Source organism: Ranitomeya variabilis, chromosome 3, assembly GCF_051348905.1.
Source record: "Ranitomeya variabilis isolate aRanVar5 chromosome 3, aRanVar5.hap1, whole genome shotgun sequence".
In the NCBI taxonomy this organism is placed as follows: Eukaryota; Metazoa; Chordata; class Amphibia; order Anura; family Dendrobatidae; genus Ranitomeya; species Ranitomeya variabilis.
Window position 1 is genome coordinate 18,994,787 of NC_135234.1, and position 27,241 is coordinate 19,022,027.

Here is a 27,241-nt window from a genome sequence, read left to right on the forward strand (position 1 = left end):
AAGGTGATCCCTGGATACCGCTGTCGAAGTCTCCCCTCTGTCCTTGCTGATGAGACAGACCTTCGTGTTATCGAAGTCGGATGGCAGGATGGTATACGGTTCCGCTTCCCATTGGTCATCGAGCTTGTGTAATCTCCTCTTTCGTTTAAGTACTTGTTCACCAGGGGACAGGGGAATCGCAGGAGCATGTTGGTTGTAGTCCCTTTCTTGTTTTTGCCTAGCCTGGGCGAGACTTCTTTCTACACAGTCCTGTACCTCGCGGTACCTTCGCCGCCTTTCTGCATCCCAATCGGCATCCGGCGAGGTATCTTCGGGTACTAGGACCCCCATGTCCAGATCAACGGGTAACCGACTAGATCTTCCTCGCATCAGGTACGCTGGAGTACAGTTGGTGGAACTTACTGGGATGTGATTGTACATATCCACCAAGTCAGGCAACTTTATTGGCCACAGGTTCCGTTCCTCCACAGGCAAGGTCTTCAATAAATCGATTACCACTTGGTTCATCTTCTCACACATCCCGTTGGTTTGAGGATGGTACGGTGTGGTTCTGATCTTCTTACACCCGTACAGTTGACAGAATTCTTGGAACACTTCTGCTTCGAATGCAGGTCCCTGATCAGTCAGTACCTTCTGTGGGTAGCCATGGGGCCTACAAAAGTGCTGCAGGAAGGCCCTGGCGGCAGTCCTGGCCGTTAGATCCTTGACAGGTACAACCACCAAAAACCTGGAGTAGTGGTCCACGATGGTAAGGGCGTAGATATAGCCCGACCGGCTAGGTGTCAGCTTCACATGATCCAGCGCGACCAGTTCGAGCGGCCGTTTGGTGATGATAGGCCGCAGTGGAGCCCATTGACTGTCACGGTCCTTCCTGCGCAGACTACATGGACCACACTCCCGACACCACTTCTCAATGGTCCTCTTCATGCCAATCCAATAGAACCTCCCTCGGAGTAGCCTTTCTAGCTTCCTCCATCCGAAGTGTCCGGCTCCATCATGGTAGGCTCCCAGAACCATGGGCGCATCTCGCCTTGGCACCACTATCTGCCACACCAATTCATGAGTACGTGGGTCGATGCTCCTCCTGCACAACTTGCCATCATGGATAAACAGTTTGCTTCTCCCCTTCCACAGCTGTTGGGTCTCTTGTGGGTCATCTGGGCCAGGGTGCAACCCTGCCTGCGTCAAGAGCTCTTTCACCCGACGGACCGCGGGGTCGCCATCCTGGGTTTTCGCCCACCCGTGATGGGGCAGGGGATTCAGCGTGGCATCCGGTTGGTTCTTGTGCCTGTTCTTCACATGATGAGACTTCTGAGTGGCTTTGGGGCGATGGAATGCAGGCAGCTCCACCTCTTCAAGTGCCTCTGGGTCTTCTCCCGCTTCTGGCAAATTGGGCATTTGGGACAAGGCATCGGCATTGGCATTCTCGTGTCCTGCCCGGTACTTGATGGTGAAATCGTAGTTGGACAGCCGGGCCATCCATCGCTGTTCCAAGGCCCCGAGTTTGGCAGTATCCAGATGCGTTAGCGGATTGTTGTCCGTGAAGATGGTGAATTTCACGGAGGCCAGGTAGTGTTTGAACCTCTCTGTCACTGCCCAGACAATGGCAAGGAATTCCAGCTTAAAGGAACTGTAGTTGTCAGGGTTCCTTTCCGTGGGACGGAGTTTCCTGCTGGCGTAAGCGATCACCCTTTCTTTGCCTTTCTGGACCTGAGACAGCACGGCTCCTAATCCCACATTGCTGGCATCTGTGTACAGCACAAACGGTTGGTCGTATTCGGGGTAAGCCAGTACCTCTTCTCCCGTCAGTGCCGACTTCAAACAGGTGAAGGATTCCTCCAGCTCCTTGTTCCAATCAAAGGGGGTGTTCCTCCCCTTGGTCTTCTTTGGTTGGCCCACCAACAGGTTTTGCAAGGGTGCGGCCTTCTTGGTGACGTCCTTAATGAACCTTCGGTAATAGCCTACCAACCCGAGGAACTGCCGGACTTCGTGGAGGTCACTGGGCTTTGGCCAGTCCTTGATCACTGTGACCTTGTCGGGGTCTGGGGCCACTCCTTCAGCGCTCACCACATGGCCCAGGTACTGCACTTTAGGTTTCAGCAGATGACACTTGGACAGTTTCACCTTTAAGCCGAAGTTGGACAGGGCTTCAAACACCTCGGCCAGGTGCTTCAGATGGTCTTCGTAGGTCTTAGAGAAGACAATGACATCATCCAAATACAGCAGTACAGTTTCAAAGTTCATGTGTCCTAGGCAGCACTCCATCATCCTCTGGAACGTTCCGGGAGCATTGCACAGTCCGAAGGGCATGTAGTTGAACTCGCAGAGACCCATTGGTGTCGTGAAGGCCGTCTTCTCTTTGTCCGCCTCCGCTACAGGAACCTGCCAGTACCCACTGGTGAGATCTAAGGTAGAGAAGTAGTTAGCAGATTTTAAGGCAGCCAGAGACTCCTCTATCCTGGGCAGTGGGTATGCGTCCTTATGTGTAATGCGATTCAACTGCCTGTAATCAACACACATCCTCATTGTACCATCTTTCTTTTTAACAAGGACTAACGGAGCCGCCCAGGGGCTACAGCTGTCTCTCACCACCCCAGCCTCCTTCATTTCCCGCAACATGTCCTTGGCACACTGGTAATGAGCTGGGGGTACAGGGCGATATCTCTCTTTTATGGGTCGGTGATCTCCCGTGGGGATGTGATGTTGGATCCCTTTCACCTGCCCAAAATCTAAGGGGTGTTTGCTGAATACCTGCTCGTACTCGTGTACCACCCTGTAGGCCCCTTGTTTTTGATGGGATGGGGTAGAGTCAGTGCCCACATGCAATTCCCGACACCAGTCTTTCGAGTGCTCTGCAGAACCTTTGTTCTCCGCCTCGTTTGACGGGACCAAGGGTTCAGGTGTCTGTATCACACTATTATTGACAGTGAACAGTTTGGCGAGCATGGTATACTTTATGAGGTGAACCTCTTCCTCCCCACAATTGAGGACACGTACGGGCACTCTCCCCTGGCGGACGTCGACCACCCCCCGGGCTGTCAGAACAGTAGGCCTATTGTCTGAATATACGGGTTCTACCAAGGCCTGGTAGTCCTTACCCCTGAGGCCTATGGCTGCCCGACACCATATTAACATCTCACTCCTGGGGGGTATCGCGATGGGGTTTGAATCACTCACAGTGGCACGACCAATCTCACCACCAGTCAGCTCTACCTGCTGTCTCTGCATCAGAGCTCTGATTTCCTTCTGCAGGGCACGTTGCTCACTGTGGCCAGCGGTTTCTGCCACCTGCTGCAACAAAACAATAACTTCTGCAAGACAATTTTCTATAACATTAGTACCAAGAGTCATCATGGGATTACATTCTCGACGATCAATATCAACAATCACAATCCCTTGGGCTTTCAATTCCACCCGCCCCACCTTGATGGTGACCTCCTTATACCCCACTTGTGGCAACGGCTGACCATTACTGGCTATTATGGTGAAATCATCATCAGGGCCACGAGTAATATCAGCGTCCTCCCAATACCGTTTATAAAGCACGTAAGGTATAGTCGTCACCTGAGAACCGGTGTCCAGCAAAGCGTTCAAGGGGATTCCATCAATCACTACAGGGAGAACTGGTCGTCCTCCAATATACTTGGTTCTCCAATGCTGCGGGCCTGACCGTCCTACTCCTGGGGGTTGGCCCTTTGCCCCAGGGGTTGCTTGTTTAAAGGACAGTACCTTGCAAGGTGGCCCACCTGGTGACATCGGCGGCAGATGGGTCGTCCGTCCTGATGGAAGCGATCGCTGTCCCGGCCTCTGGTCGGTGGGGTCCTCTTCTGTCGCGTCCAGGGGACATCTTCTGGTCCGGAGGCTAGCTGGATCTTTTCTTTGGGGGCCTCCTGTAGGGACTGCACCGTCCGGGCTAGGGCAGCAACGCTCTTGGTTAGCTCTTGCATCTGGAGGCGAAGTCCTGCAGGGGAGTCGTCCTCGAAGCTCTGGGCGTTGGCCTCCGCGGCAACTGGGGTATCCGATGCCACCTCCTGGTGGTATGTGAGAGCGGGGCGCCTGGGTGGTATTACGCGGCTGGGCTGTCGCTCCTGCAATGCCTGGATAGCCTTATCTTTGAATTGCGCAAAAGTCAAGTCTGGATTTTGCATGGCCAGGAAGTGCAATTGGCCCCGCTGGTGACTGCACAGGAGGCCCTCAATGAACCGCTCCTTCAGAAGTTTATCCTCATCTTGCATGCTGCCGGGGTCACTCTGCTTAATGGCCCGCATCGCCTCTTGGAGATTAAGGGCATAGTCCCGTAAGCTATCCTGCGGCCTTTGTTTGCATCCATAGAAAGTCAGTTTAATTTCTGTAGCAGTGCGAGTATCGAAGGTGGCTTTAAGCTTTGCAAAAAATCTGTTGTGCAGTTCCCTTATCCTCGGCGGGCCAAGACTTCAATTCTCTCAGAGCCGCCCCAAAGAGTTGGCCGGTTATCATATGGACCTTCTGAGGCTCTGTCAGGGGATAGAACTCGAGCAGGCTGCAGAGCCCTTCTTTAAAGTCAGTGAATGTATGCGACTCCCCAGAGTATCGTGGGAGCCAGGCCGCTCCGGGCAGGTACGGCATGGAGAAGGGCATTATGGCTTTTGTGTTAGCGGCAGTGTCCGACTGGCTGAGGGGGACAGCGGGTTCTGCGGCAACCGGTGGTGGTATTAGGGCCGCGGCTTCACTCGCTGCGGGGACCGGAGCTGCCCCTGCATCCGCGGCTGCGGCCGCCACCTCCTCTCCTCCCGACTCGGACATGGCTGTCCCTTCCTCCCACTAACCTGCTGGAGGTCGGAGTTCCTCTTCCGGGATTGGCGCCTTACTGCGCTTTCCGTTCCGCGCTTCTTTTGGCCGGTTCCGCCCACGAAGCTAAGGCTCCTCCCTCCGTGCGCGGCAATGGCGAATTTTGGCGGTAAATGGCAGTACACAGTCCAAGCACATATGACCTGATTCTTCAGGCTTAAGTAGATCCTATTCGTGACGCCAAATTTGTAGCGCCCCCACTGACGCAGGGCCGAGGGGTACCCGGTACCGGGCCTCTGAGTCTCTGCTCTGGGGTGGTCACGGTGGCTAGGCCCGATCCGTGACCCTGCCGAGGGGCGCACAGTGGATGATGTGACGGATGTAGATGGTGCGGTGCAGTAAATAACGAGGACACCAAGTTTGCAGTCTCTTTACCTCTTTACTGAAGGTTTTAGAGTCCTCAGTCCAGATCGCTGTCAACAGGGCTGTCTGAGACCGGCCGGTCTAAAGGCACATCAGGAGTTCTCTTTACAGGTGGGAATCAGTGTCTACCTTCTAGCGCTGTGTGTTGTAGTCCTTCCCTGCTGAGCTCCCGGGATAGTCCTCACAACTGCTTCTGTCTGTCTCTGATGTTCGTTCTCTCCGTCCCCCAGATGATATGGTAGGACGCACCCGTATGACGGGGTAGGCCTGGAGTTCTTCCGGGACCCTAGAGTCGCCCCTCTCCCACAGCTGCCTCCGTTGTCTGCTTAGGTGTTAAGTGAGACAGCCAACCTTTAATTGGCTGTCCTGCCGTGGTTTGCAGTAGTACTTAAAGTCTCTTACTTGCTCGGCGTTCCGGCCACCGACTGTTTGCGCCTCAGAAGGATGTTGCCTCGGTCTAACAGCACGACTCCTTCTGGTCCTAATTCCTCTTTACTGTATTCCCGTTGTGCACTGGTAAGTTCTGCTCTGAGGAGTCTGCCAGGATCCCATCCCTGACAGGTACTCTCTCTAGCTCTTCCCAGCTACTTCTCCCCGTCTTCCTGTCCAACCCCCAGTTTTACCAGAGTGTGAGGAGTGGCCTACTAAATAGGACCACCCCCCCTGGTGGCCGGAGTGTGAAGTGTGGTGAGGTGTTACCTGGTCAGAGAAACTCCTTTAGTGCAATCAGACGTACCATAGCTCCCCATAGTGGCGGAGCCACAATACTGCAACGACCAGGACTCTGGGGCGCTGCAGGAGCATCGCTGAACAATGGATACATTTGGGGAAAGCCATGATTGGGACCCGCCGGTCACCTGGCTCCATGAAGATGTTCAGAGAAGTCAGGTTGTGACCCTCTGGTAAACTGGCCTTGTACATCAATGGACTGTCATCTTCCTAAGCTTGTAGTTACCTTTTCTCTGTGTGTGTGCCACAGGTAGAGTAATCAATCCTGGAAGTTGAAGCCAGGTTGTGACCCTCCAGTCAACTGGCCTTGTATCTGAATATACTGTCATCTTCCTACTCTTGTCGTTACCTCCTCTGTGTGTGTGTACCTCAGGTGGGGTAGTCGGCCCTGGAAGCTCTGAAGTAACAGCTGCCATTATCCCAGCGAGTCAGTTGAAGGGTGAGACTCTGTAATGTGCACCATCTTGGGGCATTTTGCTGGGACTGTTCTACGTGTTATCTGCCTGTTTTTTGGTTCAATAAAGCACTGCCACACTGGTTTACCCTCACGATGTGTTGTCTCAGCAGCTTTACGCCCACGTTAAAAGGAGAGTGTATGTTCAACGGGACGATCCCTGGTACATGCGGTTTTGGCTGGAGGACCGGGGCACCTGCCAACCCCCCTGTGGCTGTGATCACATTTGTAATTTCACACAATAATCCTGAGGTTTGTATATGTCACATGGACATCTGATACTAAAACTGTATAATTGAATCTTTCTGATGCCATCTATAAAAACAATGACAAGGTATCAGGTTTCCTGTAGAAATTCTGCCAAAATGTGATTATTGTTCTGCTTCTTCTTCTAAGTAGTGCTCTCATGATGGAGTAAGTGATACTCATAGAGCCTCTCATACGTGATCCCAGGCTGCCAGAGTATTACCACTGAATGTGATTAGAGATGGCACAGAGTAATTAATATAAAATACACCTTATCACATCTGATTTATTGCTAGACAATGGGCTGCTATTAGACAGCACAAAGGAGGATCATAAATGGCGGATGTGGTGGGAAAAAATGTCCAATGAATGTGTTACAGATGTCAGCCGGTCCAAGCCACTAATGGCAAGGTGGCTAGTATGCCAGGTGATGAATACATGGCACACACCACCCCCAACTATCCATAATGTGTCATGCTGCTGACACTTTTCCTATTAGAGCCATCTGCCCTTAGGAGAATTTGAGTTGAGGACCCCTTTATGATGACTAATATGGACAAGTCGTTATCCTGGTGGGACAATAACTTTAAATGCTGTCACCAACAGAGTATTAAGACCCAAACTAATGGGCAGGTACAGGAATATGGGGTCCAAGAGGTGAAAAATGAAAAGTACAAGATAGCACCAGGGGTGTAACGATCGCGGTCGCAGTGACTCTCCAATTACCTGCTTTGCAATACATGCTGCCGGCCAATCAGCAGATGTTGGCATGCCCGTGGTGGGCGGCATATGGCAGGGGTGTCATTTGTTGCTCCTGCCGGCACACCGAAGTCAGCTGCTGGCCGGCTATAGAGGAGATCACCACACGTCATGGGAATGAGGAATGGTAAAAATGGCCATTTGCTTATTGTTAAAATGTGCTGGAGAATAACTCAATAGTCCCAGGATGTGGGACATTATACCCAGAAGGGTCCCAGGATGGGGGACATTATTACTGGAAGCGGCCCAGGATGGGGGACATTGTTATAGGAATGGGCCCAGGATGGAGGACATTATTACATGATGGGAAAATACCAGGAAGGGGACACAGGATGGTGGACATTATTACATGATGGGGAACATTATACATTGTTATAGGTTGGGGGCATTGTTACTAGAAGGGACCAGGATGGGAACATTATTATTGTAAGGAGTCCAGGATAGAGGACATTATACCTGGAAGTGGCCCAGGATTGGGGATAATGTACATTTACGGGGCCCAGGATGGCGGACATTACTACATGATGGGGAACATTATACCAGGCTGGGACCTAGGATGGGAGACATTATTACATTATGAGGAACGTTACACAGGGAAGAGGCCAGGATGGTGGAAACTATACTACGAAGGGGCCCAGGATGGAGGACATTGTTATAGAAAGGGGCTCAAGATGGAGGCATTATTATTAGAATGGGCCAGGATGGGGACTTTATTATTAGAAGGAGTCCAGGATGGAAGACATTATATCAGTAATTGGCTTAGGATGGGGACATTATACCAGGAAAGATCCAGGATGGGATAGATTATTACTGGAATGAGCCAGGACAGGGACATTATTACATGGGGGGGGTGAACACACATATCTTTATATGATATAGAATGCTACAAGGGTCCATACATCTGACCAACATGCAGGTGAGGGCCCAGGTTGAAATTTTGCACTGGAGCTCATCGGAATCTAGTTAGGCCACTACATGACATGATATTGTACTCAACTTGTTTTATTAAAAACTGGACACCTCAACTAAACTGGAGAAAAGCTAGGGACAGCAACATTCATAATTTGCAGAAAAGTATGAGGATCTTGGCAAATTCCATTCATAAATGCTTCATCGATATGACTCATGGCTAATGGAAGAACTTTGGTTTTGTGACCCTCCCCCCCATTTGACTATAACAAGTAGACCTCAGTGGGTAACTGATTCCAAAAAATTTGTGAAAATCTGGCCACGTGGGATCATTGATATCTATAGGACTTTCGCAACAAGTCCTGGTGGCCACTGATGGTGCTTTAGTTTTTCCTTTTGATGAATGTCCAAGATGTTGATGCAAAATGAAGATGTTGGCTCCGAATGCAAAACCTGTAACATCTCTTAAACTTCCTTGCACCCTATTTCTTAGATCTTGTTCCCATATATGTTTTTGCCCACTGCATTTTTTTTTGTACAGGAAATCAACTGCGTTTAATATTTCACGTAAATGGATGTGAAAACTTTTGGATGCTTTTTACCTATCGTGTTCTACGAGGAAAAAAAAAAAGTACCACATACTACGTAATTTGATGTAGACCCCTTCAGAAAAAATGTATAGAAGATGTAAGAGGAAGAGAGGGTTTTCAGACAGAATCCGGGGACGACTCTGCACCAAATACAGCTATATCTCCCAGCCATAAAAATAGGAAAAACACATTTTTAGTAGTGCCCTCATACAGGGAAACCTGCACTTTCTGCTTTTTTCCTTCTTCAGTCGCGCGGTTCTGAGCACAAAGTTAACTTTTCATTACTTTGATAAGAGGAACAGCCAAGTTGTGAATTATTTCCGCCAATGTAACAATTCTCAATCGCAACACATAAAATAAAAAGGAATAAAATAAAGCAGTGGAGTTATTCCCGGGCGAGCGATTACTCGCGGGAGATTATATTTCAATGATTGTTTGCTTAATTCCGCGTTTTCCGCCATCGTCCACAATGAGATGTTTATCTGATTTTAACTCAATTATTCTCAAGTAGAAACGAAGCAATGCGCTGCTCGCTAACAGGTAACCCGCTGAGGTGTGTTTTTGTGCACTCTCCGGTTAGTAGAAAATGTGACAATGACGGCAATTATAGAAAATAATATAGAATGGCGGAAAACAGATATTTACAAGAGCGGGAAGAATACCAGAGAGAGAGGTAACATCTAAATGGTGCGTAAAACCAGTCAGCACCACAACAATATGGAAATAACGAGAACCGGCCCCTTATCGCACCACTCAGATAAGCAGATTTATGCCCCATGGAGACTTTTTTGGGAACCTCCTACAGCGACAGATTGGAGAAGTTATGGAAATGTATCAAAAATGTATCCAAAATACTTAGTTTCTTTTGTATATTGACTTTTTACAGTTTCTATTATCGAAAAAAAACTATCAGCAAGCAGGTCACCCCACTCCAGCATGATTGTTTGTCTTTGTTCTCTTTTTCTAGCAGCTTTTTTGTCTATTTCAGGTGGTAGATAGTATTGAACATAGTGTACGTGATATATATCTGCAAAAAGGATGAACGGCAGACCATTCGGAAAACTTATGAGAACCAAGAAGAGGAGGCCGAACATATGGTCGAGAAAAATAGAAACAATTATGTTAAGATAAAATACCTTTATTAACACAAAAGTTAGTAAGTGGTAACACCACAACACAAGGTAAAAGATAAAACAAAATTATACACAATAAAAGTTGTAAAAAACCAGCAGAGCCACCAGGTGAAATAAATGTCGATTATATCCGAGATATAAATAGTCCTGCTGCAGAGGCAAGTATCTATGTGATAGTATAGTATTTCATTATAAATATATTTTGCTGCCACTAAATAAGTCCTTATCCCATAAAGGATGTATGGGGCCCCAAAGACAAAGCCTATAAAGGTAGGAAGGCTAGTATTTAATCATCTACCGTACATATATGTTATAGAGCTTTTTGGTATAGGCAGCTGGATGAGGGCCCAGAATGGTACATGGGAACAGTGGGGCAGTGCTGTGCTTAGGGCAATAAAGTCACTGCAGCATGGTAGAAAAGTAGGAGAGAAGATCTATGATTACCCGGTGGGTGGTGGATACTGGTGCAGCACACGCCCCGACGCGCGTTTCATTTCTTAGTCCTTCGTATGGGGGGGTTAATTGAAATTTATTTCACCTGGTGGCTCTGCTGGTTTTTTACAACATTTACTGTGTATAATCTTGTTTTATATTCTACTGTGCAAGCACCCTTGTGTTGTGGTGTTACCGTTTGCCAACTTATGTATTAATAAAGGTATTTTATCTTAATATAATTGTTCCTATTTTCCTTGACCATACCTTTGTCTATTTCAGGTCTGAGCTACAGATGGAGGCTGCGGCAATATTCTGTATGGTTTGTGCATGTTCCTGCACTTCTGGTCCTTATCTCCAGCCCCTTTCAGTATCCCTGTACTCCAGTTTCAGAGCACCTAGATCCTCCCATGTGCTCCTTAGTTTCTGTATTCCTGGTCCTAAGCTTGCGTGTCTTCCTGTCTTTTGCATTGATATGGACCAGAAAACGTCCATATCTAAAGCGACACCCTGGCGGATCGATTTGAAAACCCTAAATCAGCGCCTGGGCTTCTGTGTTCTTAGTTTTACTTGTTCCAAGACTCCTGCTCACTAATGTACACTTGGTCGATCCTACCGACTTACATGTTTTTGGTCCAGGACTTCTCCTCGCTCATATGTTTTTGTTCGTGCTCACTTGCTGATATGCTTCTGCTTCAGGACTCCTTTTCACTTCTGTACACTTTGTCATTCCTGCTTGTTTATGTGTTCCTGACCAAGGACTTCTTCTTGTTCTTGTACTCTTTGTTGGCCCTACTTTCTTATGTACTCCTGGTTCAGGACCCTGGAGTCTCCTTGCTCTTGCACACTTGGTCTGTCTTACAGTGTTCCTCAATGATCCAATACATTTGGTCGTATCTACCTGATAATGTGCTTCTGGCCCAGGACTCCTGTACACTTGGTAGGTCCTACTTGCTTATGTGCTCCTGGTACAGGACCGCCTTGCGCTTGCACATTTAGCCAGTCCTCCATCATTCCTCACTGCTCTTATAATTTTGGTCTGCATGCTTTTCTTTGTTCCTCATTGTTTTTGCAATCATTGCCCAGACCGCTTTAGTCCTGACCTACCCATCATTAGATCTAAAGATATACTTGTTGGTTATCTCTCATAGATTAGTTCCCTACCTGTACTCCGCCGCTCCTTAGAGACAATGCAGGAGTCATATTTGTCCATTCCCAATTCTGCACTAATCATCCCCATCAAGTGTCATTCCTGGTGCTGGCACTGATGAAGACTTTGTATAGACCAATCGTCAATAAACCTGCATTACTGGCAAAAGTTTGAGCCAAGTTGGTGATCCAGCTAACCGGTAAGTCCCAACCACCATTCAGTAGACCAATCAATGGGCAATCCCTAAACCCCCTGTACCAGCTATCGTATAACATTTAGTTACTAAATGGACAGAATTCAGTGTACTGACCCAGTTGGGTCCCAAACCTTCTCCTAATTAACCTTTGAATGCCCTGTTGGTTTTATTCTGGGACTACCTGACAACTCCTTTGACCCGACTTCCCCCGACTATACATTTGGCTCTTATTTTGCCATTGACCACATATCTCTTGTTCCTTTCTCCATTTACTCAGTAGAAGAGCTCCAAAGGCCCCTTCAGCAAGGTCCAAATCCCTGTACTTGGGTAAAAGGGTAAAACCAATGGAGTTCCTGAAGAGCCAAGTGCATTGTCTTCCACAATCAGGTTGGATTTGTTATTGCAACTCTCTTCCATGCTTCCAGCTTTGCTTCTGCAGGCATAAAGAGTTAAACATTCGCCATCGTGTCTCACTGCTCTTCCATCATTAGCAAAAATCTGAATGACAGGGATTGTTCACCTGCAGCTGTCAGACTCAATGAGCCGCCATTCCGCTGCACAATGTACATCTGTCAAAATGTTCTTCCTTTTCAACTACTTGTTCACTCTCCTCTCCCTCCGATCATTGATTTACTACAAAATATATCCTACCATTACGCTGCTTCAATGTGTGGTAAAATCCCTTCCCCCACCTGGGATCATCTCCACTTTTATTATCGGAGTGATACATTCAGAAACAATGGAACAATTTACGCCTGTATAGCAATCTATGGCAAATGCAACTCACATACCACGTGACAATGCTACATCATCTGGTTATTAATGTTTTACTTTGTGTTGGTTTTATTGCTTCACCTCAAAATGGAGTAAAAGGAAGGGTCATGGGTGTAAGACGGGCAAAAGCCGTGGAGATCATCATGGAACCCTGCAATGGTCTAAGCTCCATTCAGTGAGGTCATAATGCAGATGCTAAAATGGCCAAATTGTGTCTTAATGAGGAGTATGGAACCGTTTTGGAAAGTATTTAAAAAAAATAAAATTGATATTCTCTCAACCCTTACTTGTCTTGTCATGCAGTTTCCTTCAGTAGTCTTCTTTGGTTCTTCCACCAGTGGCATAATTGCCATCTTCAGGTGTCTCTGGAGATGACCAAGCTGTAAAAAGTCATGGCATTGCACTACACAAGTCACACAATGTCATGACGCTTTGCAATGAACACCAAGTTAAGTCATGACATTGCTGTCAAGTCAACATAGCAGCTGCTGAAAATGCCAGGCACTAGAAGATGCCGGAAATATCCAAGGGAGGACCACAATGGTGACCTAACCAAAGACGAGAACCTGACTGAAGCGGGGCCGTGTGGTGGAACAGGTAAAGGTCCAGCAAATATAATTTTTTTTATGTTTTTCCACCCTATGTGTTATGGACTGAGCTGGTTGGAGTAGTGATATTGCAACCACTAGGGGCGACACAAGGCAGGTAGCGTAGTCGGGAACAGCCAAGGAATCGGTACACAGGAGCAGCAATGTCGTTTGAAGGAATAAGCAGGAATCTTAATCAAGGAAGTTAGAGGTCGTTTACCAGGAGCAGCAGCAGTGCCATCTGAAGGAATAGCAGGTGGACAGAAGCTTGACCAAAGGCAGGTAGCTCAATAATCACGCAAGAGCAAAGCCAGGTTTAAATAGGGTGTGAAATCAGACACTGAGGACTAAGAGCACGCCTGTTGCTCGAAACGCGTCCAGTCGGGTGTTGGTTACTCTCCCCCACCGACCATGCCGGTCATGTCTTAGCAGCGTTTTAATATGTACTAATAAAGTTTCTACATTTTATTCCTGGAGCTGGAACCATCTCTTCTTTTTCAACACGTTGATCAGCGTTGTGGCAGCAACACTTTGTCTCCTTGCTCGGATGGAAGAATAAGGGTGAGCTGAAATATATTTTTTTCTTTTGTGTGAAATCAGAATGAACAAATCAGGAACTCAGGATGGTAACCAACAGGAAACTCAGGGAGGAGACATCAGCAACGACAAGTATTTGAATAAGCACGGAACTGTCCAGCAAGCTAAATAGCTCAGAAGGAAGAGCCGCCGACCGGTGCACAGGAGCTGCTAGGTTTGAATCCTGACACTATGGTTATTATGTTCAAGGATATAGAGAGGAAAGAATACATTTGCGTGGAGTTTAAAACCTTCTTGAATTTTACAAAAATCACCAAAATTTTTCTATCCCCAAAAGGCCATCAGAATGTTAAAAAATATATAAAATCCTTATACTCACCCTACTGATCATCTCTCTGGACTCTTCATTCCTCACTCTCCCTATCACCTTCAGATCATTGCCGCCCGCACAGAAATTATCGATTCTGCGCAAGCGCATGAAAGATCGCAGCATTTGAATCTTTCAGTGTGCACCTTGCACACATATACGCAGAATCCTGTCTGGTCTCATTAAAGACTAAAGTCCCTTCTTAACAGCGGCTCAGGAGGGATTTCAGTGCGAGCAATGGTGAACTGTAGATACGGCTGGGACCCGGTGATGGTGAGGAGTGGAGGGGCCTGAGAGGTGAGTGGCAAGGTGAGTGCAACTATTATTTGTATTTTTTACATATTACATTGTTCTGGGGTCTGGAAAGACCCTGCAATATAACAAGGAACATTAAATTCATGAAAAAAAATAACTTCTTCACAAAACGAATTTCCCGTGGAAAATGAATTCAAATGTTCTATCTCTAGTCTAGAAAGATGTCAGAACAAAATCATGTGCATTCCATTCACATTGAAAACATTTGATATAAATTGAATTTTTCAGCCAAATTCCAGAAAACCAATTCACTCATCAGTAATGATGAGCAGATTGATTCACAGGATCTGTCTCCAGCAGCCATATCAGCAGTCTGTGGCCACCAGGCTAGGAACATTACAATCTGCCTTCTACTTACCGGCATCCTGAGTTTTTCTATTCATTGGCCCGCTCGATGCAATCTTGTGTGCACCTACAAATTAGAAGAGGCACCAGGGATTGACATAAGTCAGAAGCGGTTTGCAGAGCCTTGCTGGGGGAAAATGTGTGTAAATGGGTAAGTAACTGGCTTAGTGATAGAAAGCAGAGGGTGGTTATAAATGGTAGATTCTCTAACTGGGTCGCTGTGACCAGTGGGGTACCGCAGGGGTCCGTGTTGGGACCTGTTCTCCTCAACATATTCATTAATGATCTGGTAGAAGGTTTACACAGTAAAATGTCGATATTTGCAGATGATACAAAACTATGTAAAGCAGTTAATACAAGAGAAGATAGTATTCTGCTACAGATGGATCTCAGATGCGGTTTAACAACCGCAGATGAGGTTTAACAATGATAAATGTAAGGTTATACACATGGGAAGAAGGAATCAATATCACCATTACACACTGAACGGGAAACCACTGGGTAAATCTGACAGGGAGAAGGACTTGGGGATCCTAGGTAATGATAAACTTACCTGGAGCAGCCAGTGCCAGGCAGCGGCTGCCAAGGCAAACAGGATCATGGGGTGCATTAAAAGAGGTCTGGATACACATGATGAGAGCATTATACTGCCTCTGTACAAATCCCTGATTAGACCACACATGGAGTACTGTGTACAGTTTTGGGCACCGGGGCTCAGGAAGGATATAATGGAACTAGAGTGAGTACAAAGGAGGGCAACACAATTAATAAAGGGGATGGGGGAACTACAATACCCAGAGAGATTAGCAAAATTAGGATTATTTAGTCTAGAAAAAAGACGACTGAGGGACGATCTAATAACCATGTATAAGTATATAAGGGGACAATACAAATATCTCGCTGAGGATCTGTTTATACCAAGGAAGGTGATGGTCACAAGGGGGCATTCTCTGCGCCTGGAGGAGGGAAGGTTTCTCCACCAACATAGAAGAGGATTCTTTACTGTTAGGGCAGTGAGAATCTGGAATTGCTTGCCTGAGGAGGTGGTGATGGCGAACGCAGTCGAGGGGTTCAAGAGAGGCCTGGATGTTTTCCTGGAGCAGAACAATATTGTATCTTACAATTATTAGGTTCTGTAGAAGGACGTAGATCTGGGGATTTATTCTGATGGGAATATAGGCTGAACTGGATGGACAAATGGCTTTTTTCGGCCTTGCTAACTATAATACTATGTTGTGGCGGCCATGGGCTACTGATGGGGCTGCTGGATTCGGGTACTGCAAATCAATTTTATCTTCTCTAATCGTTACTATCATGATGAGACATGATATTTTGGGCAGTCCTGTTGCACATAAATTGATGCTTCTAGGAATGATTGTACAGATGTGTCCGACCCTCCCTGTTGGTTGAGGTGATCAGCAAAGAACAAAACATGATTTTGTGATACTCTGTCGGGAGATATTTTAACATAAATTATATATATATATATATATATATATATATATATATATATATGGTCACCCAATAGTTTGCACGCTGCTGTATTGTGAAAATATAAAGTCCTTCTTATTAATCTTACCAAACTGAGACAAAGAAACTCTTCTAATGGTATACAATACAGCGGCATAATACTATATAAATAGAGAAAATAAAAAATGAAAAAAACAAAACTAAAAGAAAGAATAAAAAAAGAAAATCTGAGTGACAGCGCTCTTCTCTATCCCATCCTCCGCACTTGTCTGATTGTATTAAACTCTCAGTCAATCCATCTCTTTACGTACATTGCAAGAAAACGAGGAGCTGCCAGTCAGCCGGTAATGAAAAGCAGCTAGAAAATCTCCCAATAGCAACAATATGTGTTTTACATTCACCTGGAGACTAGTATTCATTATTCAGTTGCCACGGTGCATACAAGCACCTGAGTTGGTTAACCTACATGGGGTCATGTTCCTGGAGCAATGTTCTGCTCATAGTATTAATGTTCTCAGCTGTTATGTGATAAGAGATATATTACTATAAGGTTATGTTCACATGGTGTCTTTTTATGGTGTTATTGAGTGGCTCATAAAAACACCAAAAAATGTAACAAAAATGATCAAAAAAATCTTCATATTTGTTTCTATAGAAAAATCATTTTCTATGCAGATGTTCAGGCTTTCAAAAACGAAAAGTAGTTAAAATAAGAGCTCGGGCCATTCTTCAGAGAGCGGGCCATTCTTCAGAGAGCGGACCATTCTTCAGAGTGCAGACCATTCTTCAGAGAGCAGACCATTCTTCAGAGAGTGGATCATTGTTCAGAGAGTGGATCATTCTTCAGAGAGCGAACCATTCTTCTGAAAGCGGGCCATTCTTCAGAGAATAGACCATTCTTCAGAGAGTGTTCCAGTCTAAAGAGAGGGGTCCATTCTTCAAAGAATGGGCCATTCTTCAGAGAGCACGCTATTCTTCAGACAGCGAACTATACTTTAGAAAGCGGGCCATTCTACAGAGAGAAGACCCTTCTTCAGAGAGCAGACCATTCTTCAGAGAGTGGATCATTCTTCAGAGAGTGGATCATTCTTCAGAGAGCGAACCATTCTTCTGAAAGTGGGCCATTCTTCAGAGAACAGGCCATTCTTCAGAGAGTGGACCATTCTTCAGAGAACGGGCCTTTCCTCAGAGAGGGGACCATTCTTCAGAGAGCGGGCCTTTCCTCAGAGAGGGGACCATTCTTCAGAAAGGGGACCATTCTTCAGAGAGAGCACCATTCTTCAGAGAGCTAACCATTCTTCAGAGAACGGACCACTTTTCAGACAGCAGTCCATTCTTCAGAGAGTGAGCCATTCTTCAGAGAGCAGACCATTCTTCAGAGAACAGACCACTTTTCAGACAGCGGTCCATTCTTCAGAGAGTGAGCCATTCTTCAGAGAGCGGACCATTCTTAAGAGAGCAGACTACTCTTCAGAGAGTGTTCCAGGCTTCAGAAAGGGGTCCATTCTTCAAAGAACGGGCCATTCTTCAAAGAGCAGGACATTCTTCAGAGAGCGAACCATTCTTAAGAGAGCAGACCATTCTTAAGAGAGTGTTCCAGTCTTCAGAGAGGACTCTATTCTTCAAAGAACGGGCCATTCTTCAAAGAGCAGGACATTCTTCAGAGAGCGAACCATTCTTAAGAGAGCAGACAATTCTTCAGAGAGTGTTACAGTCTTCAGAGAGGGGTCTATTCTTCAAAGAACGGGCCATTCTTCAGAGAGCACGCTATTCTTCAGACAGCGAACTATACTTTAGAAAGCGGGCCATTCTTCAGAGAGAAGACCATTCTTCAGATAGAGGGCCATTCTTCAGAGAGCAGACCATTCTTCAGAGAGTAGGCCATTATTCAGAGAGTGGGCCATTCTTCAAAGAGCGGGCCATTCTTCAGAGAGCAGACTATTCTTTAGAGAGCGGGCCATTATTCAGAGAGTGAACTATTCTTCAGAGAGCGGGCCATTCTTCAGAGAGCGGGCCATTCTTCATAGAGTGGACAATTCTTAAGAGAGGGGACTATTCTTCAGATAGAGGGCCATTCTTCAGAGAGCAGACCATTCTTCAGAGAGTGGGCCATTATTCAGAGAGTGGGCCATTCTTCAGAGAGCAGGCCATTCTTCATAGAGTGGACAATTTTTAAGAGAGGGGACTATTCTTCAGTGAGTGGAACATTCTTCAGAGAGTGGACAATTCTTCAGAGAGCGGGCCATTTTTCAGGGAGCGGGCCATTCTTCAGAGAGCAGGCCATTCTTCATAGAGTGGACAATTTTTAAGAGAGGGGACTATTCTTCAGTGAGTGGAACATTCTTCAGAGAGTGGACCATTCTTCAGAGAGGGGACAATTCTTCAGAGAGCGGGCCATTCTTCAGGGAGCGGACCATTCTTCAGAGAGTGTACCATTCTTCAGAGAGAGGGCCATTCCTCAGAGTGTGGCCCTTTCTTCATAGAGGGGACCATTCTTCAGAGGGGACTATTCTTCAGAGAGCGGGCCATTCTTCAGAGAACGGACCATTCTTCAGAGAGTGTACCATTCTTCAGAGAGAGGACCATTCTTCAGAGAGAGGGCCATTCTTCAGAGAGCGGGCCATTCTTCACAGAGCGGTCCATACTTCAGAGAGCGGACCATTCTTCAGAGAACAGGCCTGTTGTGAATTCTGTTGTGGGTTCTGCTCTTAGGCTCCCTCTGGTGGTTATAAGTGGTAGTGCTGCTGTTTGTCCTTCACAACAGTCATCAGCTGCTTCCACTTTGGACGAGGCTATTTAGTCTGGCTCCTTCCTTTATTGAGTGCCAGTTGTCTATTGTTTTCTAGGGATCCACATCTCTGCTTGGTTTCTCCTTCTGGATTGTCCAAATCATCAAAGATAAGTCCTGGCTCTGTTTTTGCAGTCCACATGCGGTGGACTTAATAGTTCTGTGAATTGCTATGTTTTTTCTTGTCCAGCTTTGTCTGTGTTAAGATTTACTCAACCAAGTTGGAAGCTCTGGAGGCATGCCTCCATGCCTTTAGTTAGGTGTGGAGATTTTTGTATTCTCTGTGGTGGATTTTGTAGTATTTTTTATACTGACCGCACAGTACTCTGTCCTGTCTTTTCTTTCTAGGTAGCGTGGCCTCCTTTGCTAAATTCTGTTTTCAGTCTGCGTTTGTAATTTCCCTCTCCTCTCACAGTCAATATTTGTGGGGGGCTGCCTTTCCTTTGGGAATTTTCTCTGAGGCAAGATAGTATTCCTGTTTCTTTCTTTAGGTGTAATTAGTCCTCCGGTCGTGACGAGGTGTCTAGGGAGTGACAGGAACATCCCACGGCTACTTCTAGTTGATGTGTTAAGTTCAGGGTCTGCGGTCAGTATAGAGGCCACCTACTCCAGAGCTCGTCCATGCTGCTCCTAGGCCACCAGTTCATAACACAGGCCATTCTGCTACCGTAGCAGCTCCGCCTCAGCTGAAGTTCCATGACAGGCTCCTCTCTGGCTTTTTCCAACTCTCCTTCCGGCCTCAGACTGCTCCAGTCTGCTGTCTGGCCTTCTCACTCACTCTGCTCTGTCCCTCTGACAGATTTCCTTCTCTCTTGGTCTCCCTGGACCGACTGACTGCTTTCCCTCCAAGTCAGAATATATCAATAGGGGAGTTCCCCTGAAAACCAGGTTCGGAGCTCCCCCTTCTGGCCTGGAGTGTGAACATGCTGTGTGCATTGTGATCACCTGATAGAAGAGATCTTCCCTTGTTTCCAAGCGTGACATCACTCTCCCCATGAGAAAAGGAATGCCACTGTAACAACCAGGTCCCTGGGGTGTTACACTACCTCTCGCTAGCACATGGAGGGCTGTGCGGCCCTCCAGAGAAATGCCACCCCACACCATTACTGACCCACTGCCAAACCCATCATGCTGAAGGATATTGCAGGCAGCAGATCACTCTCCACGGCATCTCCAGACTCTGTCACGTCTGTCACGTGTGCTCAGTCTGTGAAGAGCACAGGGCGCCAGTGGAGAATTTGCCAATCCTGGTGTCTGTGGCAAATACCAAGCATCCTGCACGGTGTTGGGCTGTGAGCAAACCCCCATCTGTGGACATCGGGCACTCAGACCATCCTCATGGTGTCGGTTTCTAACCGTTTGTGCAGACACATGAACATTTGTGGCCTGTTAGAGGTCATTTTGCAGGGCTTTGGCAGTGCTCCTCCTGTTCCTCCTTGCACTTAGGGTGACGTAGCGGTCCTGCTGCTGGGTTGTTGCCCTCCTACGGCCCCCTCCACGTCTCCTGTTGTACTGACCTGTCTCATGGTAGCGCCTCCAGCTTCTGGACACTACGCTGACAGACACAGCAAACCTTCTTACCACAGCTCGCATTGATGTGCCATCCTGGATGAGCTGCACTACCTGAGCCACATTTGTGGGTTGTAGAGTCCGTCTCATGCTACCATGAGTGTGAAAGCACAACCAACATTCAAAAGTGACCAAAACATCAGCCAGAAAGCATTGGTACTGAGATGTGGTTTGTGGTCCCCACTTGCAGTACCACTCCTTTATTGAGGGTGTCTTGATAATTGCCAATAAGTAGGCTGCCTAAGTGGACAGTTTGATTTCACAGAAGTTTGATTTACTTGGAGTTAGATTCTGTTGTTTAAGTGTTCCCTTTATTTTTTTTTTGAGCAGTGTATATTTTTTTTCCATTTATTCATTTTTTCTAAGGATGGATGTGATCAAAAACAGATACTTTGGTTTTAATTTTGCATGTGTATTAATCCACTTTTTGTTTTTTTTTCCATATATTGGATCCGTTGCACATAGATGATAACTACTCTTGTCAACCGAGCGTAAAAAAAACAAAAAGTACAAGTTGGCGTAGTGCATCTATGTTCTTGGCACAGCATGGCCGCTGAAATACTTTATGTTAAAAATACATTAGTATTGTCATCCTGTTAAAAACACAGTACCATGCGCAAGTATATGGTACGTGCACAGTGAACCTGTGGTTCATGTGGTGAGTGCTAATTAAATAGTTAACATATACGAAAAAAAAGCCTGGTAGTCAAGGAGGAAAAGATTGGCTAGAACTAAAAAAAAAACTATGACTTCTTGCTAGCCATTATTTTAGAAAACAACAAACATATTCTAATAAAAAATGTAATATTCTCCAAAGAAGTCAATAGGAAAGATGAATGAATGCTTCGTTAAGTCTAAACATTTTTTTATCCTATTTTGTTCCTTTTTGTAACAAATCTGTTCATAAAACTAGTGAAATGATACAATGTGATTACCGGTAGCCACCACTAGGGGGAGCTTAGGAGCTCACTGCAAACTGCTTATACACTGAGCTCAATGGTAAAACTGTATGCAGTCAGCTCTTAAGCTCCCTCTAGTGGTGACTGCAGGGTACTATTTAAACACAGAATTTCTAGTGGATATTATGTTATATTACCACTATAAAAGTATTATTTCATTGGAGAAAATGCTATTAAATTTATTTAAAAAAATTACTTAAAATTAAAATAAAAAAAGCACTGTAAACAGAATGGTATTTTTTTCCTTTTATTTTTTTATTTCACCCACTTAATCTTATTTTTGACTTTCCAGTTCCCCTGACACTTATCCGATGGAAGCAAAATAGGAAAAAAAAAGTGTTATAAATCATCATTTTTGTAAAAGGTTTTAAAGAAAATAAAACTGTATTTGACCGAACTGCACATAAACAAGACGGTGAAAAGAAGTTCAGATTATTCCTTATGTACTGTATGTTTTATGTTGAAAATATTTATTCATTTTTAAATTGAGCGGATATCTTTATCTTTGTGGGTTTTTTTTTGCTTGGACTAATACCGCCATCTATTATTCATATTCTCCAGTGCACACGTCGGATTCTTCAGCACAAGACCAGAGTATTGGATGAATATATACAATTACCACGGAGGCCAGAAGCGTTCGGCAAAAATAATTTAATATAGTTTATATTGCAAAAGCTGAAAATTAAATTGTATTTTTGACAACATATTTTATTTAGATACAATGTGCTTACAGATATACCGCGATCTCAGCCCGGCCATTATATCCACGCACCAGGGAACATACAGACGTGTGACTGAGGTTACATGCTAGGGGGATTGTGCAGGGTTCTGCAATTAATGCACAGAACAGTCGCTATTGATTTTACCATGAAAAACACGGAATGAATTCCCAAAGTAAATCATTAACTCATATTACAAAGATGAGGTTTGATATGTTTCGTTTTTCACTGTCACTTCTATCATGCCTGAGGATATAGATTTCATATTCTCTTTTAAACCAGGTGATCATTTTTATTTTTTCTTCGGTGCTCATTGGCGCCCCCTGCTGCATAATGTGCACTATGAGCTGCGGAGAAAAGTGATGAAAAGAAGGTGACAACCGCTATGATTCATTTCTGGTTTGTGAACTAGGTTGTCATTTTTCTAGTCTACTTAGTCATTACAGATGGAAAAATAATTCTAAGATTGGTCACGGATACCAGTCATACAAATTCCACCACTGTTACCACTTTGTCACAGTTGACACCGGAGAGATCACACAGGTCTCACTGCTGCCACCTACTGTCAAGGGAACACAACTCCGCTACCTCCAATTGTCAAGACAATTACACAATGGAATATATGTATATATACTGTATAATCTCCATAGGGTCACAATAACAAAAGAACTACCAGTTGTAACCATCAATTATTTATACAGGCTGATTGGACACCGTTACAGGTAGCGTATGGGTTCAGCGGTGCGGTTTACAGAACAAGAGGAACAGAACGATTACATTTTATACTGAATCCAGAAAGACAGGCAGTGTTTGTATGCATGATGATACAAAATGGGAACAAACAATACAATATATACAATTACATAAACTATAAGGCATAACAAAAGAAAACTACTAAGCCTGGTCAAGGAAATGGCTCAGAACTTAGCGGAGGGAGGGACTCCTGGAAAATGGACAGAACCTACAGCAAGCTGTGCCTTCCAAGAAATGACAAATTAACTACTCACAAATATTGCTTTTTATTAGCTAAAAGTTAATCCTCAACTCCACACATCTCCCCTTGATGAGCTCACGTGGGGGCTGATTGTGTAATGCGCTAGGGCTGTTAGAATTTTATGAGAGCCCTAACTTACAGAATATCTTTGCTCCTTAAGGTTCCAGATAGTAGATATTTTTGCCACATTTTTTATTGTGATTTTACCTTTAGATAGAGATCAAAGATGAGATGGATAGCATCAGCTATCTGACTGTTATTAAGTTGGAGGGGTTCTAGTGGACCCATGGAGATCTGAGTGAATTTGTCATGTCCGTCCCTTCGCTATGACTCTGATATTCTATATCCCATAAATATAAGATAGGTACAAACCCCAATATTCATCACTAACAATTGGAGACAAGAAGCCTATGATGCAGCTTTGATAGGAGGAAGACTTACCACTGAAAGTGTTAGATTTTTCTCTTCCCTGCTTCTTGAATATACAAATCCTAGTCTGTGTGGCTAGTTTTCACTATCGACCTCTGTGGTGCCTGCCTGGTCACTGCAGGAGGTCTCTGCTTTAAAGGGAGGTTGAAGCTCTTCCTAGGTTTTTAATTTCCTCATTTCCCTTGTTATAATTTATTTATTTCTCCCTACCCCAAATGTTCAATGGGAGGCCTACTTCAAATGGAGGTTGAAGTGTCTGTCCTTTCTCCTTTCCAGAGAGGTCTACGGATTTTAATTTTTCTCTATGACAAGATTGATAATTTTTTATAGCGAATGATGAACAATTTTTTTTTAATTCTTCACAAAAATGTTCCCCAAAACCTTAATTCATCATGATTCGTTCTGCCATAAAAAGCAGGTACTACAAGTTCCCTATAAATGTTATTTAAAAGGGCTGTCCAGCCTTACTCTACTAATACTGCCTCCTATGTACAAGAATATAACTACTATAATACTGCCCCTATGTACAAGAATATAACTACTATAATACTGCCCCATATGTACAAGAATATAACTACTATAATACTGCCCCTATGTACAAGAATATAACTACTATAATACTGCTCCTATGTACAAGAATATAACTACTATAATACTGCTCCTATGTACAAGAATATAACTGCTATAATACTGCCCCTGTGTACAAGAATATAACTACTATAATACTGCTCCTATGTACAAGAATATAACTACTATAATACTGCCCCTGTGTACAAGAATATAACTACTATAATACTGCTCCTATGTACAAGAATATAACTACTATAATACTGCCCCCTATGTACAAGAATATAACTACTATAATACTGCTCCTATGTACAAGAATATAACTACTATAATACTGCCCCTGTGTACAAGAATATAACTACTATAATACTGCTCCTATGTACAAGAATATAACTACTATAATACTGCTCCTATGTACAAGAATATAACTACTATAATACTGCTCCTATGTACAAGAATATACCTACTATAATACTGCCTCTATGTACAAGAATATAACTACTATAATACTGCCCCTATGTACAAGAATATAACTACTATAATACTGCTCCTATGTACAAGAATATAACTACTATAATACTGCCCCCTATGTACAAGAATATAACTACTATAATACTGCTCCTATGTACAAGAATATAACTACTATAATACTGCTCCTATGTACAAGAATATAACTACTATAATACTGCTCCTATGTACAAGAATATAACTACTATAATACTGCCCCTGTGTACAAGAATATAACTACTATAATACTGCTCCTATGTACAAGAATATAACTACTATAATACTGCCCCTGTGTACAAGAATATAACTACTATAATACTGCCCCTGTGTACAAGAATATAACTACTATAATACTGCTCCTATGTACAAGAATATAACTACTATAATACTGCCCCCTATGTACAAGAATATAACTACTATAATACTGCTCCTATGTACAAGAATATAACTACTATAATACTGCCCCTGTGTACAAGAATATAACTACTATAATACTGCTCCTATGTACAAGAATATAACTACTATAATACTGCTCCTATGTACAAGAATATAACTACTATAATACTGCTCCTATGTACAAGAATATACCTACTATAATACTGCCTCTATGTACAAGAATATAACTACTATAATACTGCCCCTGTGTACAAGAATATAACTACTATAATACTGCTCCTATGTACAAGAATATAACTACTATAATACTGCCCCCTATGTACAAGAATATAACTACTATAATACTGCTCCTATGTACAAGAATATAACTACTATACTATAATACTGCCCCTATGTACAAGAATATAACTACTATAATACTGCCCCCTATGTACAAGAATATAACTACTATAATACTGCTCCCTATGTACAAGAATATAACTACTATAATACTGCCCCTATGTACAAGAATATAACTACTATAATACTGCCTGTATGTATAAGAATATAACCACTATAATACTGCCCCCTATGTACAAGAATATAGCTTTTATAATACTGCCTCCTATGTACAAGAATATAACTACTATAATACTGCCCCTATGTACAAGAATATAACTACTATAATACTGCCCCTATGTACAAGAATATAACTACTATAATACTGCTCTATGTACAAGAATATAACTACTATAATACTGCCCCTATGTACAAGACTATAACTACTATAATACTGCCCCTATGGACAGGAATACTTCTTTAGTACGGCTCCTCTTTTAGGGTATGTGCCCACGCTGCGGATTACTCTGCAGATTTTTCCGGACTGATTTTGGTAAATCCGCAGGTAATCTTCACTGCGGATTTCCTGCGGAATTACTGAGGATTTACCGCGTTTTTTTTCTCGGTTTTTCTGTGGATTTCGCCTGCGATTTTACACCTGCAGATTCCTATTATGGAGCAGGTGTAAACCGATGCGGAATCCGCACAAAGAATTGACATGCTGTGGAATAAACAAGGAAAAAATGCCCAAAAAAGTGGATAAAAAATAATTATAATGACAAAATGATTGTAGTCAGGTAGACACAGCAAGGAGTCACTGTGGTAGAAGAATTGCTCTTGCTAAATTATGTAAAAGCCCGGGAGATGTTCCGCTGATCCGATATGCCATTCCCTCCTATTCTGTATGAAATAATCATGAAGAACAACAACCAAAAATGTTCTGCAGGATTTCTACAGGAGATGACTTTTCAATTTACATCTGATCTCTCCAAGGCCCATGCAACCTGGTTTTTATCACCCGACTCCCAAAGCTCCAAAGGAGCAAAATAATGCAAATGTCTGCTCAGCAAATTGCATCTCCTTTCCATCAGAATTACAATTTTTGGTTCTCGTGTTTTTGACCAACATTAGTTTAGAATGTTATTTATTATGTTTTAAAGAGGTTAATAGATAGCCAATGGAAGAAAGAAGATCTCCTGCATGGTGGCCCTTATAGGTAGCTACCTTGCAAATGACTTGATGGCTTTTTTTTGGTCTTTGTTCACATTTTATAACTATCATAGTTTTTTCCACAACTTTTTCAAAAGTGCAATTTTTTTTCATATTCACTGTATGCTAAAGCTATTGTGCAAAACTTGTGAAGTGATTCAACCACATTGTTTGAACGCAGTCTAAAAAAATTTTTGCAATCTCTTACCTAATTTGCAAAAAAATTGCTGTGGAATTTGGAATTTGGATACTGGTTGAACTGCCTAATTGCCTAATTGTAGGATGGTTGTGTTTGGATGTCTTCCTGATTGTAGATCGTATTTGCAGATCTGATTTTTCTACTTTTCAGATGTTTCAAGCTTGGTGGTTAGTTGGTACGGTACGGCAATACTCTTAGCAATTGCTCAATAAAGGCAGAATCCTTGATGGTTCCCGGTGGTAGCACATACCTTTATGCAATCTATAGAAATGGAGACATTGGGTGAGCGCTCTCTGTATGGATCCCTGACTACAGTGCACTATTGCACTATTACTTGGCCATGAGAATTGACTAGCATCACAGGTGTCCTCCCTCTCCAGCCTGCAGGTTTCTTGGACTCTGGA